The following is an 18255-nucleotide window of genomic DNA, read 5'->3' as shown; positions in this document are numbered from 1 at the left end:
TATTATCCCATGCTGTGGGAGATTAATTCTGACTGTGCAGGAAACTCCTGCCCATTTGGGTCATCTCTGTGTGGTACAGCAATTGTGTGGAAAGGACCGAATCACCCCGGTTCAACTCCAAACAAGGAAAACACAAGAAAGCATCACAATGTTGTTTGTACTCCAGTTCTATATTAGCTTGAAAAAAAATTACAGCAGTGCCATTTTCAATTCAGTGTTATGCTGGAAAGGTTGCAAATTAATTAGAATTATGCCTTCTTTGTGCCAAGTGATAATTTACTGCAATTAATTATCAAAAGATCTACTGCTGTCAATTACGGTACTTGCTCTTTGGGGGGGAGAAGCTATTTACGTATAGCTAAATTCTGTAACAAAGTTCCATTTTACTTTTATTGTTTTCAATTAAACTATCATCATTTGCTTTCCCTCTGCCAAACACAATAAAGACTCGTTAAGAACTAATCATGCTACTGTGACCTTTTTTTTAATCCAAACACTAGCTAGACCTGCACTGAGTCAACACTCCTATTGTTACACCTGCAAATTGTACGTAGAGAGGAGCATACTTCAGAATTAATGAGCACAGCTGTGGTCTCTCTTACATTCAACACTTGTAAAATAGACCTCTTTAAAGTGCCATTATCACAATATTGATAGAGTTATTTATAGTACTGCAAACGTTCCCAGTCATAACAGAGTCCTTGTTATCCCCCACAGCAGTTCATGTTGTTGCCATCTCCTGGACTCATTCCACAGTTTGTGATAAGGCACCAGGTGGACAATCCTTCACAAATGAACTATAAAAGACATTAGGAAAACTTCTACATAAGCAAGTTTTATATCTGGGAGTAGGTCAAGCTGTGGAGACCCAGCCTGCGTTAAGACTTGTCATGTTCTTCTGCTATGCAGTTTCCTGTATTTTCTGGGTGGGATGTGAAATGAAATTACAGGCAGTACAAGCTGCAAATGATCTGGATGGCATTGTCCAAATTAGAGCTGCTTTTTGCAGTTACTAATACTGTTTTACCATAATTCAGTAAAACAGATGTAAGTTCAAACTCTTGGTGTCAGTCGCTGAAAACAAATATCACAGGTGCCAACTTTGGTTGCTAAGGGAATACAAGCTTCTTGGGCTTCACAGTATGTGTGCAAACAGCTAAAGATTGTCCAAGGCAGAGGTTCTGCTGTCAGCAGGAAGGTATTTGCCTTTTTCAGGTGTCTTCCCACTCAGCTTGATCGCCTGACACGTTATTGAAGTATCAGCCAATGTGGTCAAAATGAAGTCAGTAGGAGACTTAATCAGAGTAAGTTTTCCCAATCTTGTAACTGCAGTGCCGACCATTTATTTGTAATAATATTCTTATTGTAATATTTCATATTATTCTACGGTTAAGTTTTGTCACACTTGGCTCTGTATCCCACTAAAGATCTGGATAGAGCTTTTGTGGGGATACGTTCATGGGAAGGTCTCCAGAGCCATCCTGCAGGGCCAGCAAACAATCAGCTGTGAAATTCAGTTCAATTGCTACAGCCGTATGAAGATTTCCACGTCCTGCAGCTGGCCACGCTTTGGGGGGGGGGTTGAATTCAGCATGAGAGAGTTACTTTTGTAGATGAGTCAGAAAGTTGCATCCTTGTGAGAGCTTTAGAGATCACAGATCAGGGGTGGGCACAGCCACTGACATGGATGGCTGTTCTCCATCCAGCTCATGCAGGCTGATGAGAAAGAAAACTGAGGCAAGTCTTGGCCCTTGCGGCCATTTGCCACCAATACTTTTACTCCCACTTGCTTGTGGGAATAAAAGTGGGTTGTGGTGCTTTAATTCTCTTGTTATAGGGCAGGAAATAACTTTGTTTCTGATCCACTGTCCCTTATCTAAGGCAAATCATTCTGTCATAACTCAGCCTTGATTTTGGAAAGAATTGCAGAAAACCCACAAGTCCCCAAAGAGTAAAAATTCAACAAACACTTTGCTACTTATGAATTATTTCCCCAGATCCATCTTAAGTGCTTCATGGCTGAAAGGTCAGATGTAAAATAACCTAATATTTTCCCTCTGAATTTAAGAGAATGCTTTCATTGTACAGGACAGCTTGGAGAACCAGCCAAGCAATGTTATCTCACAGGTGTTGCTGGTTCAGATCTCCTGCAGGCAAGAGGACTTGTATAGCGACTCCCAGCTGATGGCTGTTTGGCTTATGTGAAGTTATTTGTCAGCTGTTCCTACATCACTGGGGAAGAGAAGAGGTGAACTCCTGCTCTCTTTGAGGCAATGGGGAGCTAGGGTAGGTACTTCAGCACAGAGTTTTAAATCCCTAAATTTCCTCTAGTTGGCACAGAGCAAGCTGGATGTCTTAGTGAGGATTTGAATATATACATACTCTGTTGTTTGTAAGGGCTCTTGCAATATTTGATTGTTGCAAAAAAACTTATCTCTAGAAGCCTCTGACTTTTTAATTTATTTTTTTTTTTTTTTACTTCTGAAGGATTTCTGTTTCCAGGTTTGCTTACATCTGTGACTTGTACCTATGTGTATTCTTACCATAATTTGGAGCGCCTCTGATTTTGTTTGCGTATTTATCCTCAGTACAGTAGAAAAAAGCTCAAGGGGGAGGGGTGTAATTGAAACCTTCCAGTTACTGTAAGATTTAGAAGAGTTTTCACATTTTGAGTAGCTTTTTATGATTCTGGAAATATTTCTATTTCTCAACAAGAGGAATGAAAGAGCCTGTGTAGTTATGGGGATGGGAGTTTTGTGGAAGTAAAGAAGGAGAGAAGGCTGATAACTAGGGCTGTCACCTGGGACCCTGTTCTGCCATTTTCCCCTGAATGAGTGGCCTTGGTAATAAGAAAATGGTTCTTCTAGAACACTCCTCTTCTGTAAGGAACAACTAGAGCTGGGCTGAAGCAAGAGATGGGGAATAGTACGTTGCTTTTTGTTTCCATAAACTTACTGAGGAATGGCATGCAACTTCAGTGCACATGTGATTAAACTAATCTAGTTAAAATCAGAAAAGGATTTCTCATAATTCAATTGGAGTTGTTTTTAATGTTTGGACTTTGGTCAAGGACAGCTTTATTGATTGAATTTAATTGCATATATTTTCCTGTCCATTTATTGAAGCCCATTTTTCAAGTCACTTGAGAGGCTGCTAACATTTCAGAAAGGGCATATGCCAAAGCGTTGCTCTAATTCATTATCTTTTGGACATATAGTAGTTGCTACTTGGCCTGAATTAAATCCGTTAGAGAATGTGATAGCATAATTACTTACAGGTATCCAAAACTGCTTTTAACTGAATTCTCTAGGAGGTTATGCATAAGATTTGTCTTGCCCTTACATTGGATGCAAATGTCTGGGATTTCAATGATAAATAAATATTTCATCAACTGAGGACAGATTTTTCTTGTTTCCATATGTTGCTGACGGACTAAAATTCTTGTGAGGTCTTTATTTTTCCTTAATATATAAAAGTCTTTTACAAATTAGCTCAGTAACTCTTTCAAAATGTGTAAACATGGTGACCCTTGAGGTAAAGAGGGAACTGTCCGCGATTCTGACTTGCTTTTTTTCTTTTGAACCGTGCTCAACCCTCAAAGACTTTCTAGACAAAACTGCACATTAGCTAGATTGCTTCACACTGTGTTCCAACGATGTGAAGTCTGTGATCCTCCAAAAGTTACATCAACCTGCTTCCAAATGTAGTGAAGGGCTAGATGTTCCCAGCCTGGAAAGACCTATGGGCTGCAAAACACTATAGGAAGGGCAGCAGCTGTGTTACACTGCAAACCCCCGCGCCACAGCCCTACCCCTTTGCTGAACCAGAGCTGTAAGGGAGCGCTGCTCCTGGAAGCTCTGTCCCTGCTTTCCTCGCCTATTTTCTATGGTCTTTTGCTCCCAATCACAGCTTTCTTCCTTCAAGAAGTTCTCAATCTAGCAGACATGCACATATACAACTTCTTTGCTATCAGTTGTGGACTTGTCTGCGTGTTGGGCTCAGCTCTCTGGCTCTGCGTTGGCATCATCTTGCTATTTGTGAACACTAAAAGTAGCAATAGTTGCAGCTGTTAAGATTGTATTTATCAATGATAGGTCTAAGTAGAAAATGTGAATCTACCTATAAAACCTGTCATACAGTGTTTTTCAGGTACCTGACTATTTTGTAGGGAGATGCATAAGCACAGACTAGTTTCAAAAACTGCAAATCAGATGCAATCCAGACTTCGATTCCTTCTTATGTAAGAAAGCATAACCCTTCCTTGGAGTGAGGGGATATTGCCCAAAGAGCCGGGGTGTTATTCTCTTTTTACTCTAGCTCTGTGCTTAACAAATGCAAGCTGAAATACCTGATGTCTGTGATACCTCCCCTCCTCTCAAAACACCTGACATTTAAATGTTGCCTGATTCACAAAAGTTTTGCTCAGGAATCCAATGATCGTATCTGATAAAAGGCACAAGGAATTCCTTTCACAAGGAACTGAACCACAGATGGTTATGTGATTTGAGGGCCACTGAACATCGACGGTTTTACCAATGGAATCAGAATTACGGAAACACCTGCATGACTGCATCTGCAGACTCAGCTAAATTATGCTTCCATCCAGCCACATGATATTTAATGTGTAATTCTTCTGCATTTTAATCAAATGCATTGTAATATCAGTACAAAATTTCAATATGAATGCACCTTAATGTAGGAGTAACTAATAGCTGCCATCCACTAGTACCAGTTAAGAGACATACTTCCTACTAGGCAACAGGGGCACAATTATTTTAACTCATTACCTGCTTTGTAAATGGCATTTAATTGCGCATGAAGAGGGGAAGTTCTTGCTGGGAATGCAAGATTGAGCACCCAAAAGTTAGCAAATGTTTGAAAGAAGGTTGTAGAGTGGTGTTCATGAACCCCCTGAATGGTGAGACAGGCTTTGTGCACTCTGCCCAAATGGTGCCTGTTCCCTATAAAACCTGCACTGAGTTTAGCAGCTCTAATGCTAGAAAACTTTTGCTGAGCATATGCAAACTCTGCTGGTGGAATCGGGGCCAGATCTTCTGGAAAATAGACACTGTTGATTCATGGTACTCTGTTATCAGTTTGTTCATGCTTCTAGTACCATTAAAGAAAGCCTGAAAGCATGGAGTGAGGTAGAAAGTGAAGATTTAAACTAAATAAATTCATTCCTGAAAGGCTGAGTATTGAAACACAGTATTTCCTGCCCGTGTTTGATTTTACTTTAGTTCATTGGTCCCTAGTACACCCAGAATTATAGCTCAGTAAACATCTCCAAGGATCATACATTTCAAAAAAACCAACCCTCCAAAATCTCAAAGTGTGGCTTAACAAGCAGAAAACATCTTAGCAGAAAAGAGATTGAGAGAACACATCTTGACTTGGTCATTTCCCCTTTCAAATATGGACACATGTTCATTACAAATTACACTGAAATCAGTAATTATTTTCATATGGTTAGCAAATAATAATGATTCAACATTTGCATGTCCCTGAATTGCAGTGGAGTGGGATTACAGATGGTACAAGATGCATCAGTTTTACAAAACATATTGAAGACTTCAACTTCATGACGGAAAGTGTTCTGTCATCACTTAACTTATATGCACATGAATACCAGCATAGTGGGGAGTCCGCAGTTGTAAGAACCACTAAAGATGCTAAAAACAGGTATACAGAAATAAAATGCAAATGCTCAAAGTTACCTTAGCTTTCCATTTGCTTTCATAAGTACTGAATGTCAAAACTTTGACCATTCTGCCTAGATGGAGCCACAGACAGAACCCAATTCACGCCTTAAAAAACTCTGCCCATTCTTCAGAGGAGAGGCGTAACTGTACACTGCTGCATGGCAAACAGAAGGGAACACACAGAATAAAGCTACTTAATGCAATAACCTTGGATTCCTGTTTGTGTCTATGAAGTATTTACCCTGAGCCTTCAAACCCCACCAAGCAGCTCCCATAGGAAAGAAGGAGAAGGAAAGAGAGGTTGCATTCGGTGGTCCTGTTAAGCGTAGTGATTTCTAATAACAGCAATGTTTGCTGTGAGTGATCTGGATCAACATCAAAAAAAAAAAAAAAAAAAAAAACCAACATCAAGTCAAGTGCCCAGCAAGGGGTCTATTCTCCTGTCCATGCTCATATGTTAAGTCCCATTGACAAGCATTAGTGGGAACTGTGTGCACATATGGATATGTGAATAGCCCCGATGGGAGCTGCACAAACTAGTGTTTGACTATACAGAGATCACTTCAGTCGCCACGATAAAATAATCTAGGGGGAGAAGCCTTAAAGAATGCTGTGAATAAACCAGCTAATTTAAAGAAATGTGTAAATAATGGAGGTTAAAAATGAAACAACAAAATAAAAACAGCATTAGAATCTATTCTTTCAACTAAATAATAAAGAGAATTAGCTTTTAGAAATTAACCCTGGCCAAAATTTACAAAAATGGCTCATAATTCCCAGTTCTCTGATTTTTAGAGCCTCTTTGTCTTACTAATACTCCATATTCTAAATAGAAACGAGAGACACAGCAGAAAGATCTTACTGACAAGACATGAGTTAAGAAAAGCACTGGTAAGTATTGCTCTGCTGAAGAACATGGTACATTAAATAGTGGCAGCTCTGCAATAGGTCAATGATAATGATGCTCCTGAGGTTATGCAACGCCGACAGCCACCCTATAAATGTCAAAGCCTTGCAGAAACTCCCTGAGAAAGGTTTTCTGATACCTGAAAAGCCTCCAGCAGCCAGTCTGCTGGACAACAAAAATCTCTACAGTTCGTTCTCTTTCTGCAGGCAATCTTCAGGTTTTTCCCTGAAGCCAGTGCCTAGTTCAAAATCCCATCGGTTTTACTGTTCTTACTTATACTTACATAGCTGAAACAAAACCTTTCCTGACAGCCACACATAAATAGGTGTAATGAACAATTAAATCATCAATTAACAGAGCAGACAGCAATCACTGCTGAAGGGTTTTAAGACAGTGACAAGCGCCCATGTAAAGAACTGAAATTGGTGGGATATGGAGTCCATGAGAAGTAAATAACCTGGATAAATCAGGTCTAATTGTGATCAAGATCACTGGTTTCCTTACCTTGTCCTGGTGCCCATAGTGGAATTCAACCACTGAATTGCAAATTATTGCAGAGTCCTGTATGTCTACGTATGTCTCACTGGCTTCAGAGCAAGGTCCAAACTGTTCCAGCAACAGTGCTTTGGAACATCCCGAGCTGGAGCAATCCATATGACTGACAATGAAAGCTCTTATCTTATAAGATGTCCTTTTCCAGTGGTCATTTAGACCACCAACCAGCCCCTTAATCATGGTAAACCAAAGCTTGTTGGGTTCCTGCTGGCCAAAGCACTTGAGAAGACAAAACCCATCATGTTCCAGCTGACACCTGCAAGTAATTACACATGGCGATAGCAGTGCATGAAAGAACAATTTAGGAACTGATGCTGAGAAGAAAGGTGCATTTCTTTTTTGTATAGACTGAACTATTTTCTGATCTCTCGGTGCCTTAGGGACTTAGAAATCAAAGGCAAATTAGGCAAGATAAAGAAAATCAATTGCCAGGTGTTCATCTGGAAAGTGATAAATCTCCAGGGATTTTCACCAGTGCTGGGAGATGATTCCACTTCCCAGATGATACCACGTTTTATATAAGGCTCTTTTATCAGGCTAGTAGCAGAGGGCAACTGCTCCACAGAGAACAGAATCTGAGGCCCATTCTTCCCAGAGTGTCTTCTCTACCTACCAACAGATCTTTCAATCTGTCTCCGGTGGTTTTGGATATCAGAACACATATGATGCATAGCAAAGACAGTCATGCAGCTTTAGGAGAAGCTAAAATGTGGTGGCTGAACCTTTGCTGAAAACCCCCTGAAGAAAAGAGGAGAAAAGATGAGAAGATGGCTTCTCCTCTGAAGAGTACTGGATGACTGCAGCCAGGTAGGAGAACTCTCAAGTTATGTTCATGTTTAGTGAATATTTATTACATTAGCACTTATTGAATGTTACTGAATGCTGGTTAGAAAGGGAATGATGGAGATAGAATCATTTTAAGCAGTATTTGTTATTAAAACTCAAAATGCATGCTATGTTTTCAGTACTGAATTCTGTTTTGGTAAAATCCATGATCAGGAATTGGTTTTACTCTACATGTGCGTTGTTATAGTAAGTATCTAGAAATCCTAAGCAGAAAATAATGTTGCAAACAGCAGTAAAGATATATGACAACATATTTTGTCTTGTTTTCTAGATTTCTGGAAGATAACCTACCCCCACCAGACTTCTTCCTATAGAAAGAAAAGAGGAAGACCAATTCATGTTCACGGATTGAGATATAAGCCACCTTCACGTCACACCACCACATCCTGGATCTATCAGTTATTTTAAAGGCAAAGAAGTTCCTCAGATTACATGCTTCCCAGCAAACCATTTCAGTTCATGTTTCATTTTAAGCTGCTGAGTCGATCAGTGGGACAATTTCCTGCTTAGAGTTGATTACCAGCATCACTACAAGCCCAAAAGGCAGGTCATCAGCCACTGGATCGATGTCTACCTAAATCCCTGAGACTATCTAGCTGTCTGGGCTTTACCATCACTGACAATTTCAGAGTACCGCAAAATTTGGCATTTGAGTTATCAATTAATAATGCTGCTCAGTGTCTTTTTTGCTTTGGCTTGTTATTGAGTTATCAGCGTCTCCTGTATGAACAAGTTGTAGTAGTTACAGTGCAGATACACAAACTGAAATACCATCAATTAATTTCTTCACTTATATGTATATGGCTGATGAATAAAATGCATATATTTCATAGAGGTTTGTACTGAAATTGCCCTGAAGAACAGTGGTCTCAGGGAAACCACCAGGACCACCTGGAGGCATGTTTACCTTGCATTTGGAGAGTGTGAGGAAAGGCCAGACCCGAGGCTGTAACCCCCAGTTAGCTACAGACAGTTGAGAGACTGCCTCAAGTGAATAATTAGGAGATGGAGACACAAAAAAAAAGTGCTATCTCTTCATGCATCACAGGAAGCATTGTCAGCTCTACTGCATGGAGTTAGTTTGCAGAGGTTGACTCAAATCACCTGAGCTGAGATGTTACAGATGATGCTTAACATAGACTGAAAATGTTACAAGCAGCTAGAATGGCATCTTCCCAGGAGCATCCTTCTCTGGGGAAAAAAAGCCTGATCCTCACCAGCTGTACATGCCAGTGCTGCTCCCACAGAGGAAGAGGGCTGCCAAGCCACAGCAAAGGTGGCTGGAAAGACCACAGGAAGCAGCAGGGGAGACCTGAGCATGACAGTGTTTTGTATCTGATCTGGTTACATCCATCTGTAAAATTAGTAGCAACACAGACACCTGGTAGTTAGGTTTCATGGGATAATAAATATGTTTAAGGTCAGAAAGGATTGTGCTGATCCTTTACTCTGACTTCCCACACAGAATCAGTCTATGCTATTTGATTTTGTAGAGTTTAGCTCCTGGTTTTCATCAGGGGCTAGCAGGTCATTACAGTTGGCTGAACTGTGCTTGGTTGGAGCTTAGATGGGAGAGCCCCGAGAACATGCTAGAGCTGAAGGAAAAAGGATGAGGCCCCTGCTTCCTCCTCCTTCTGCATTACACTGAGCTGTAATTGGAGGCACCGTGTGGTGGTATCGTAGAGTCTTGAAACGCTTTCAGTTTGTTCATGGTTTTGACAGTTGAGTTTTACGGAGGGGTAAGAGAGGAGCAGATTTGTAGGACGCAAAGAGCACGTATACATGTTTGGGAGCTGCTGTGGTGGGTATGTACAGCCACAGAGGAAAGATGCTGTGCAAGCAGCAGGACAAGTGGTTGTCAGCACTTCCTATGGGAATCGATTGCTGAGGCAGGACTGCTTAAGAAAAAGAGGTTTGGGGTAAAGTTTCAGCCTAACATTCTGTTCGCAGCCCACTCTGATCTTACTCATACTGTGAATAAACAGACGTCCAGGTAGAAGATGCCCAGAGCCAGGATCACCGCTTCTCCTTTAGCAGAGAGCAGAAGCACAGAGCTCTGAAGAATCAGCTATTTCATGCCAGGAGGCAGGCAAGGAGTGACGGAGCTACTGGTAGAGGGCTGCCTTTTGGTGCTTTTGTGCAGCTCCATCAGCACATAAACTCTGCCTCTACCTTTTAAAATAATACATTATATAGAGATATATGAATGTGTGATATCTGCACACCTGGCCTGGGTCTGGAGAGCCCATGAAATGTGTTAGACTTGTTATTACTTGATTATTCCTTTGCACAGGTGTACGTTCCTGCTCCCAAATGCTTATGAAATGTCTCTGCTGATGTATATAGACTCACAGCGTTGAAGGCTACAGAAAGCCCCTTGATATATTACAGCTCATCGTGTGCCATTGCCCCTGCATTAAATGCATTAACTTGGCTTTGGTTACAGCAGGTCTTCTGGTCTTGCTTTGAAAATAGGAAAAAAAAAGACAGTATCCCCTCTCTGCCTTGAAAGTTAGCCTTCAGCCACTCTTGCTATTAAAAAAAAAAAAAATTCTCACTTGAGTTTTTTTGACTTTGACTTGCAGTTATCCATTTTTCTCTGAAAGATTAGAAATGTCATTGGTATCCATCAGATACTTCAGACAGATCTCACAGATACTTACACATTATACTCATGTCACGTCTCAGTCTTCTTTCCAGTAAGCTAGGCAGATTGAGTGCTTTAAGTCTTTCACTATTAAGCACTTTCTTCAGCCCTGAAATCCTCTCTGTGGCTCTTTCTGCACCCTCTCCGGTTTTCCAACAATCTTTTAAAAGTGTGAGCACCAGAAACCGCATAATCTTGTATTGTCTGTATTAAAACTGATTGTGTTTGAATGGGCTCAGCTCATCAAGCAACTGAGATCACTTGGGAGTGTCATTCTCTGTCACTCCACCAATGTTCCTGCCACCCTCAAATTTATCGGCTACGAATTTACAGTGTTTACATCCAAATCACTGAAGAAAACACTGACTAGCATCTGACCTGATGCTGATCCTGGTAAAACTCTCCTGTTTGATAATGCTTCCTGATTCATAGCTACCTTTTAACAGGCTGTTAGCCAATTCCTAATCTAATTAGTGCATGCTCTGTTGCTATTTCTAATGTTTTTTGATCAGGATATCACAGAGTGTTAATTCTAATCTCCATAAAAAATGAATATCACATCTCTTCGTTGACCTTTATCATTCAGTCTTTACCTTCATCATATTATTTGATGCGCCTCATCAAAGAAAGAAATTGCATTTGTCTGATAAGGCTTATTTCTCCTAAAACTGTATTTACCATCATTAATTGTATTTTCATTCTTCATCGTTTCAATCCCATACGGTAACAGCTCACGATGCGTTAGAGGCCTGTCTTTGAGGTCAGTACGGGTGCTACCAACCCAGCCAAAACAATTCCATTCTTAAACCCACTCTTTGAAAACGGATACGTTTGCTGCTGGTTTACATTTATATATCATCAGGTGATTAAAAACGACTACTCGCCGTGCTATTTTAAGCTGTGAAAAAACTCCAGCAGTATGTATATTCATTCCTAGTCCGGGCCACTGGTTTCCAAGTGTTTCCCAGTGACCGCTGGTACAGAAATCATTACAAGCTTAGACTTCCAGGGAGAGCTACACACTTCCTCGGGCATGCCTTAGAAGAACACCATGAAAGGGACGATGATGAAATATCAGCTATCATGTAACTATCTATAAATGTTAGATTTCTACAAAGTGATTCCACTGAATTGTAATTAAGGGTTTGAAAGTCGAATGATTTTAAGTGCTAGTTTTAATTACCGCTTGGTGAACTTTAGTGTGTTAGAATTGTCACAACTTTCCTTTAGAATTAGTGTCAAGCCAGGCAATACAGTGGGAAATTATTAACTCATACTTTGGTTCAGCAATTATCTGCATTACAAGGTTTATGCAATTAGCTGTTTAAGATGTCATTATATTTTGCCATCTGGTACACAGGAGTTTATGCATATGAACAGGCACGTGTTGAAGTGATTTTCACTATATGACTCTTGATCTCAACCCAAATCATCACTATAATGAGTGGAAGACACAGTGTACAGTACATTAGTGGCAGGTGCATACTATCAACTTCATTTTAATAGAAGACTTTCATGTTTCCATTTTTAAAGTATTCTGCACAAGTGCTGAAAAATTAATTGCTCGTTTGCAATTTAGCAAAAACTGAGGACATGTTATTGCTAAATGCTAAGGAACATCAGTTTTCAGAAAAGCGGCCACTAATTTAAGTTCTTTCCATCTGTAACTTCAGGCCAATTTCTGCTCCAGACAGTAAGAAAGTCTCACTGAAGTTCAGCTTAAAACATTCTCTTGTTTCATGGTGAACATGCTGAATTACCTTTGATAGTCTCACAACTCTGAAAGCCTCTTGAAGCTATTGCAGAGCAAGCTGCAAGGATGCCTTAAAACCCACCTGTGCTATGGTCCATGTGCAACAACCGACAGCACCACCAGTCCCTGCCAGTGCGCGCGGTACTGTGACCTGCGTCCTTGGTCTTACCTCAGTCTGTCCGATGTCACTTTTGCCTGTTGGCTCACGTTTGACACGCAGATTTTAAATCTGGGGAGAAAAGGTATTGCTGTCAGCAGCCTACCACAAGGAAATCCTAGCTTCCAGGCGGTACAAAATGTAAATATCGATAATGAGAGCACTGCGTACTTAGATAATACCTGGCATTTCTGACGCGTACCTCGTCTGGTGTTCTAAAAATATTCACAATCTTTAATTAATTAAATTGCATGCAGCTATTAACCTCATTTGACACAAGGAAACTGGTCTCTGGAACTGTAAGAGACCTCCTCGGTCACAGAGACTGAGAGCAAGCCATCAGTGGGGACTATATTCACCGAACTGCAGTGAAGACTGCTAAAACCGGGCTGCAACTGCAGCGCTGTCATTTAGCTGTAAAAGTAGGTGCAATGGTTAGGGGCAGGACAAGGGTTTGGCATCAGGGAAGGGACGGGGTAGCTCCTGCCACCGCCTCCTCCCAGCTGGACTAAGTGCTAAATGCGGGACTGCTCGGGAGACGACGCGAATCGCGTGGGTCTGCTGGCAAATCACATTTCTTAGGAATATTTATTATTTTGGGTTCTGGTTTCACACTCTGGATACTCCCCGCGTCTTGGGGCAGCGGTGGTTGTCTCAGAGCGGGGGAAGGTGCCGTTCCCAGGCCTGCTTCCAGCCACGGCCCTGGCACGAAGCAGGGTCGGTGCTGCGTCTCCATGTGCAGCCGCTGCAACTTCATTATTGAATTACATTAACAGGCCGCCCTCTAGTGTCATATTTTATTACATGGGTAAAAAAAAAAATGGGCTGGGCGGGTAAAAATTCATATTTTCACTTAGCGAACACCAGCAAGCGAGTCACTTGGAAGCAGCCACGAAACACTTATATGGCGCATGTTGGGAAGTCCTCTGTCAGGTTAGAATCCCTAAAATCTGGTGTAAAAGGAGATTTCTACTGAGATTCAGGAAACCGATCCCAGAAGGCCCAAGGAAAATATCACTCAAATCTGTGTGCATGCACGCGCTGAGGTGTAGAATTTGCCTGCTCTCTAACATCAATATTAGCCTTTCCGTGGGTGGTTGTACCAACGCGGTGGTATATACACGCATCTGTACCTCTAACGTGAAGTGTTTCATCCTCTTGTACGTACATCAATGTCATTCAGGGAAATACCAGGAAATGTTCTTCACGGCAACACTCCCAGTGCACAGGGATCATTTTGCTTAGGCTAAAAACAAAAAGGTGGTAGACATAAGGTAACGAGCAGTGATTATTCAAGAGTTTGCAGTGTTTCAGAGCTAAAAGCAGGAAACATTAACACCGAACAACCAGGTAAATACTTTTTTGCTCTGAAACCCCTACTGGCATTAGCAGTCATGCTAAATAAACTCATCAGATCTACCCTTACTGGGCCAGTTAGGAAGGGGGAAGAGGGATGAAGCACATCCGCCTCTAAGACCATCATCAGGCCAGGCCAAGCCAACAGTTGGTATAAATTAGCATGTGAAGGTGGTGCAAGCCCATCCATTTACATCACCCGGAGACCTGTCCTTGTGCATTTGTGTTCCCCGACGCTGAAGCCACATGCCTATCTTCCATTTTACTGAGTATATTTTGTCTCCTGTGGGAGATCTGCTCGGTCCCATGAAAAATCATCCTTTCCTTTAGGTTAATAAAGGGAACGACCTCAGCACTAACTGCAGTGCGCCAGGGCGCCTCCGGTCCTCACCCACCCGCTGCAGACGGGGGTCTGCCCCTCAGGGCAGCCTCTGAGGGGTGATGCTGAGGGTGTCCCTGGAAGAGCTGGGTGATGGGAAATGTGCCTTTGGTTTACCCCTGGGGAGTGTGGCGTCTGCCTCCCTCCTCCTCCAAAAAACCCTCTGGAATTATGGAGGTAACCGGGAAGCAGGAGGAAGGAGCAGGGGACACCCGACCCTCCCCTTCCCACACGCAGGTGGCGGGACAGGGAAGGCCTGGCTCTGCTCACAGCGGATCCAGACACCGTGGCGGACACAAACCGTGCGCAAAAGCGAGGGTGAAGCCGCCCGAAGTCACGTTTCGCTCTGAGGCTTGGATCGGAATTATTTCCCCCGGTTTTGGCGGCTTTGGAAGCAAAAGGGCGGCCTCGCCCCCCCGGACCCAGCCGCGCCCTCCGCTCCCCGCCCTCACCCGCCGGGAGGGGGCGCTGCGCCGCGCGGCCCCGCCGCTGAGGCGCGGGGGTGGAGAAAGGGGCGGGGCGGGGGGCGGGGCGGGCGGCTGCCTCGCGCCTCCAGGGGGCGCGGAGGGGGGTGGGGCGATTTGGGCGGCCCTTGCCGGGCGCGGGGCCGGCGCGCGGGGCGGGGCGGCGGATGCGCGCGGGGGTTCGCGCGCCCATGTGCACCCCGGGGCGTGTGCACGCGCGCGCGCGCGCCCCCCCCCCCCCGCGTGCACGCGCGCGCGCAGCGGGCCTAGGGCCGGCCGGGCGGGCGGGCGAGCGGGAGGTGCCGCAGCCCCGGGCTCTGGGTCCGCTTCAGGGCCCCGGTGCTAAACCGGGGCTGGTTTTCAAACTAAGCCCGGGCGTCGAGCCCGGAGGGGAGAGGGGAGAGGAGAGAGGAGAGGGGAGAGCAGGGGCCGGGGGAGCCGGTGGGTGCGTCCCTCTGGAAACCTGGGCCGCAAAGTCATGAGGTTTTCTCAGCCCGTCACCCTGATCCGTGTTTTGCAACCCTGCAGTAACGCAACGGGAATTATTCATTATTGTTCCTCCTTATTAATTTAATTAAGCCTTGTCGGCGTAGCATTTTTTCCCCCGTATTAAAGGAAATGAAGTCAACATCATTAAAAGGAGTGGAATAGGCGTATGCCAAAGTATTTGCAAGAGCACGTTAAAAATATTCTAATATGAATTCCAGCTGTCTCGCAGGCCGCTGGTAACTTTTCCTCAGAAATCCGGCAGCCCCGCTGCTGTCGTCCGTGGGCCGAATGCAAATCTGTTGCAACAAGGGGAAGCAACCTTCGTTATTTCCTACGACCACACTTTTTAAATCAAGTTAGCTAGTAATTTATAAAGGCCTTTGGCATCGCCTTTGGAGTAAGTCTCGTGACATTTGTAATTAAAGGCAAATTGCACCGACCTCGTCTGCTCCGGAGAACAGCAAAAACCCTGGTGAGCCCAGCCCAGTGCAACATGGGGCTTGTGGCACGGCTGGCGGGGTCCTGCCCCGGGGGCAGCAGGTTGAGGGGGTACCTGGGTGCCAGTGTACGCACATGCCGGGGTACCCAGGTCTCAGGGGATGTATTTTGGGGTATCTGTGCGCAGGTACAGCCATGTGCTGGGGTATTGGTGTGCATACATAGTGGTGTACTGGGGTGTCTGACTACTGGGGTACCTGTGTCCTGGGGTACCTGAGTGCCAGGACCCCCGAATCCTGGGCTATATGTGTGCTGGGGTACCTGTGTAACAGGGTACCTGTGTGCAGGGGTAGCAGTATACTGGGGTACCTGTGTGCTGGGGTACCTGTGTGCAGGTATAGTGCTATACTGGGATACCTGTGTCCTGGAGTGTCTGAGTGCTGGGGTACCTGTGTACCGGGGGTACCTGCATTCTGGGGTACCTGTGTGCCAGGGTACCTGTGAATCAGGGTTACCTGTCTCCTGGGGTATCTGTGAATCAGGGTTACCTGTGTCCTAGGGTACCTGTGTGCTGTGGTAACTGTGTGCCAGGGTACCTGTGTGTCAGGGTTACCTGTGTGCTGGGGTACCTGTGTGCCAGGGTACCTGTGAATCAGGGTTGACTGTGTCCTGGGGTACCTGTGTGTCAGGGTTACCTGTGTCCTGGGGTACCTGTGAATCAGGGTTACCTGTGTCCTGGGGTACCTGCGTACAGGGGTACCTGTGAATCAGGGTTACCTGTGTCCTGGGGTACCTGGTCCCCCACGGCCCCGACTTCCACAGAAGCTCCCAAGCTGCCATAAAACCATCCAAAGGGATGGGGTGAAGAACGGGGGCCCTGGCAGGAACTGCGAAGGGCCCCTCCCCTGCAAGGGGGGACCGTGTCTCCTTGGCGCTCCCGTGGCCGGAGGGCACTGATCACACCGACGCTGGCCCCTAGGCTCCTTCCCCTACAGCGTCCAGTCCCGGTGTGTCAAAGGCTTTGGGCAGAGCAGCGCTGCTGCGAAGAGCGAAAAGCAGCTTCACTGGAGTCTCCATCAGACAGGGGAAGCAGTCGGCCACAGCCACTCTCCACTTCCATTCAGGTGTCCAGCGTCCTCCTCTGCTTGATACGTTTCTCCTTCGCTTACCGATTTTCCAAACAGCAGGCAAGAGGCAGGATTCTCCATGGAGATTCAGTGTTTTCTCCATGTCACACATGCAGGAGGCCTGCCCATGCGTTCCCTTGGCCAAGCAGGGCAGAAGTCACTTGTGCCAAAGATTGGAGCTCAGTGACACTGCGAATCTGGAGATATTTCTTGAATTTAACAAGACGAGGAGAAAAAAAAAACAGAGCTCGTTGCTGCGGTGCAACTGCAGAAAACAGTTTCAGCCTCCTGCCATGTGTGCTGAGTTAATTTGGGGGGGCTTATGCCAGATTTTATTAGCCATGTAAGCATCTCCTGGCGGCGTGCGACTGTCCTGCACGCAGCGTCGGACTCGGAAGTGCCTCCTCCCTTGCTCATAAGCGCCAGTCTCAGTGACTTGCAAATGCATCTGGGGGGCTGAAGAGATTCAGGCATTCCCGAAACTTCTCCCCCTGCCACCCTGCCCTGACCCTGGGTGCAGCCAAGGGGACCCGGCAGAGCCCGCGCGGGGACCAAATCCCCACCGATTGTGTCAACCCCTGAATGGCAGAAATGCCACCAGCGCTTTTGATACTGATTTTCTTTTTTCCCTCTACCGTTAAAGGATGCAATGGGAAATAACAGGCAAACCAGGGCCTTTGGGGGCTGGTGGGGGGAGGCCGAGGAGCGGCCCCCTCGCTCGGATGCCCAAACTCCCCCCCTCTGGGGTCCAGGGGACCCCCTGGCTTTATGGATCTGCCCACTGGGCAGCGGGAGCAGCCCTGGGACACGCGAGGGTCCTGCAGTAACTGCACCCGACTGGCACAAAACACCCCTGCTGCGGGGCTGGGGGGGCTGGAGGCTGCTGCCCCCCCCGGATCTGCCCCCGGGAAAGGAGCCACCGGCTCCACCGCGGCGCTCCAGAGCGCGTAACACCCCCGCGATATACACAGGCATATGTATAAATAAAATATATAGGGATAGGCACATATATGTGCGGATGTGTGGTGCATGCAGCTGGCAGCAGGCAGGACCGTGCTGCGCGGGAGGGCTCGGCGGGTCCCCCCCCTCCGCGTCCCCGGGTGTCCCCCCCCTCCCCCGCCGGCGGAGCCGGGCCCGGGAGGCACCGCGGGGAGCAGCGGGGGCGGGCGCGGGGGGGCGCGGCGGCTGCCAGGTGCCCCCCTCCCTCCCTCCTTCCCTCCCTCCATCCCTCCCTCTCTCCCTCCCTCCATCCCTCCATCCCTCCATCCCTCCCTCCGCGCCGCCCCCGCTACTTTTGTTGAGACTTTATTTTGCGGCCGGGGGTCGGGGGGCGCCGGCTCTCCCCTGGATTTCTTTCCCCCCCTCCCCTTTATCTTTTCGCATTTTTATTAATTTTTTAAATTAATTTGCGAAGGGGGGGGGGGGGCGGCTCCGA

General features: G+C 45.7%; 1 long non-coding RNA gene across 1 annotated transcript in view; it reads left to right on the top strand.

Annotated features, from left to right (window-relative positions):
• LOC141926331 (uncharacterized) overlaps positions 1-8756 on the top strand; it is an 84838-nt gene extending 76082 nt beyond the window's left edge. Inside the window, exons 2-3 of the long non-coding RNA XR_012624104.1 lie at positions 7784-7971; positions 8282-8756. This is a non-coding gene — a long non-coding RNA (uncharacterized LOC141926331). The remainder of the gene's footprint in view (positions 1-7783; positions 7972-8281) is intronic.
• Positions 8757-18255: the final 9499 nt, after the last annotated feature.

The sequence above is a fragment of the Strix aluco genome, chromosome 8, assembly GCF_031877795.1.
Source record: "Strix aluco isolate bStrAlu1 chromosome 8, bStrAlu1.hap1, whole genome shotgun sequence".
Lineage (NCBI taxonomy): Eukaryota > Metazoa > Chordata > Aves > Strigiformes > Strigidae > Strix > Strix aluco.
Note: the sequence above shows the minus strand (reverse complement) of the source record. Positions and strands in the feature narration are given on the sequence as shown.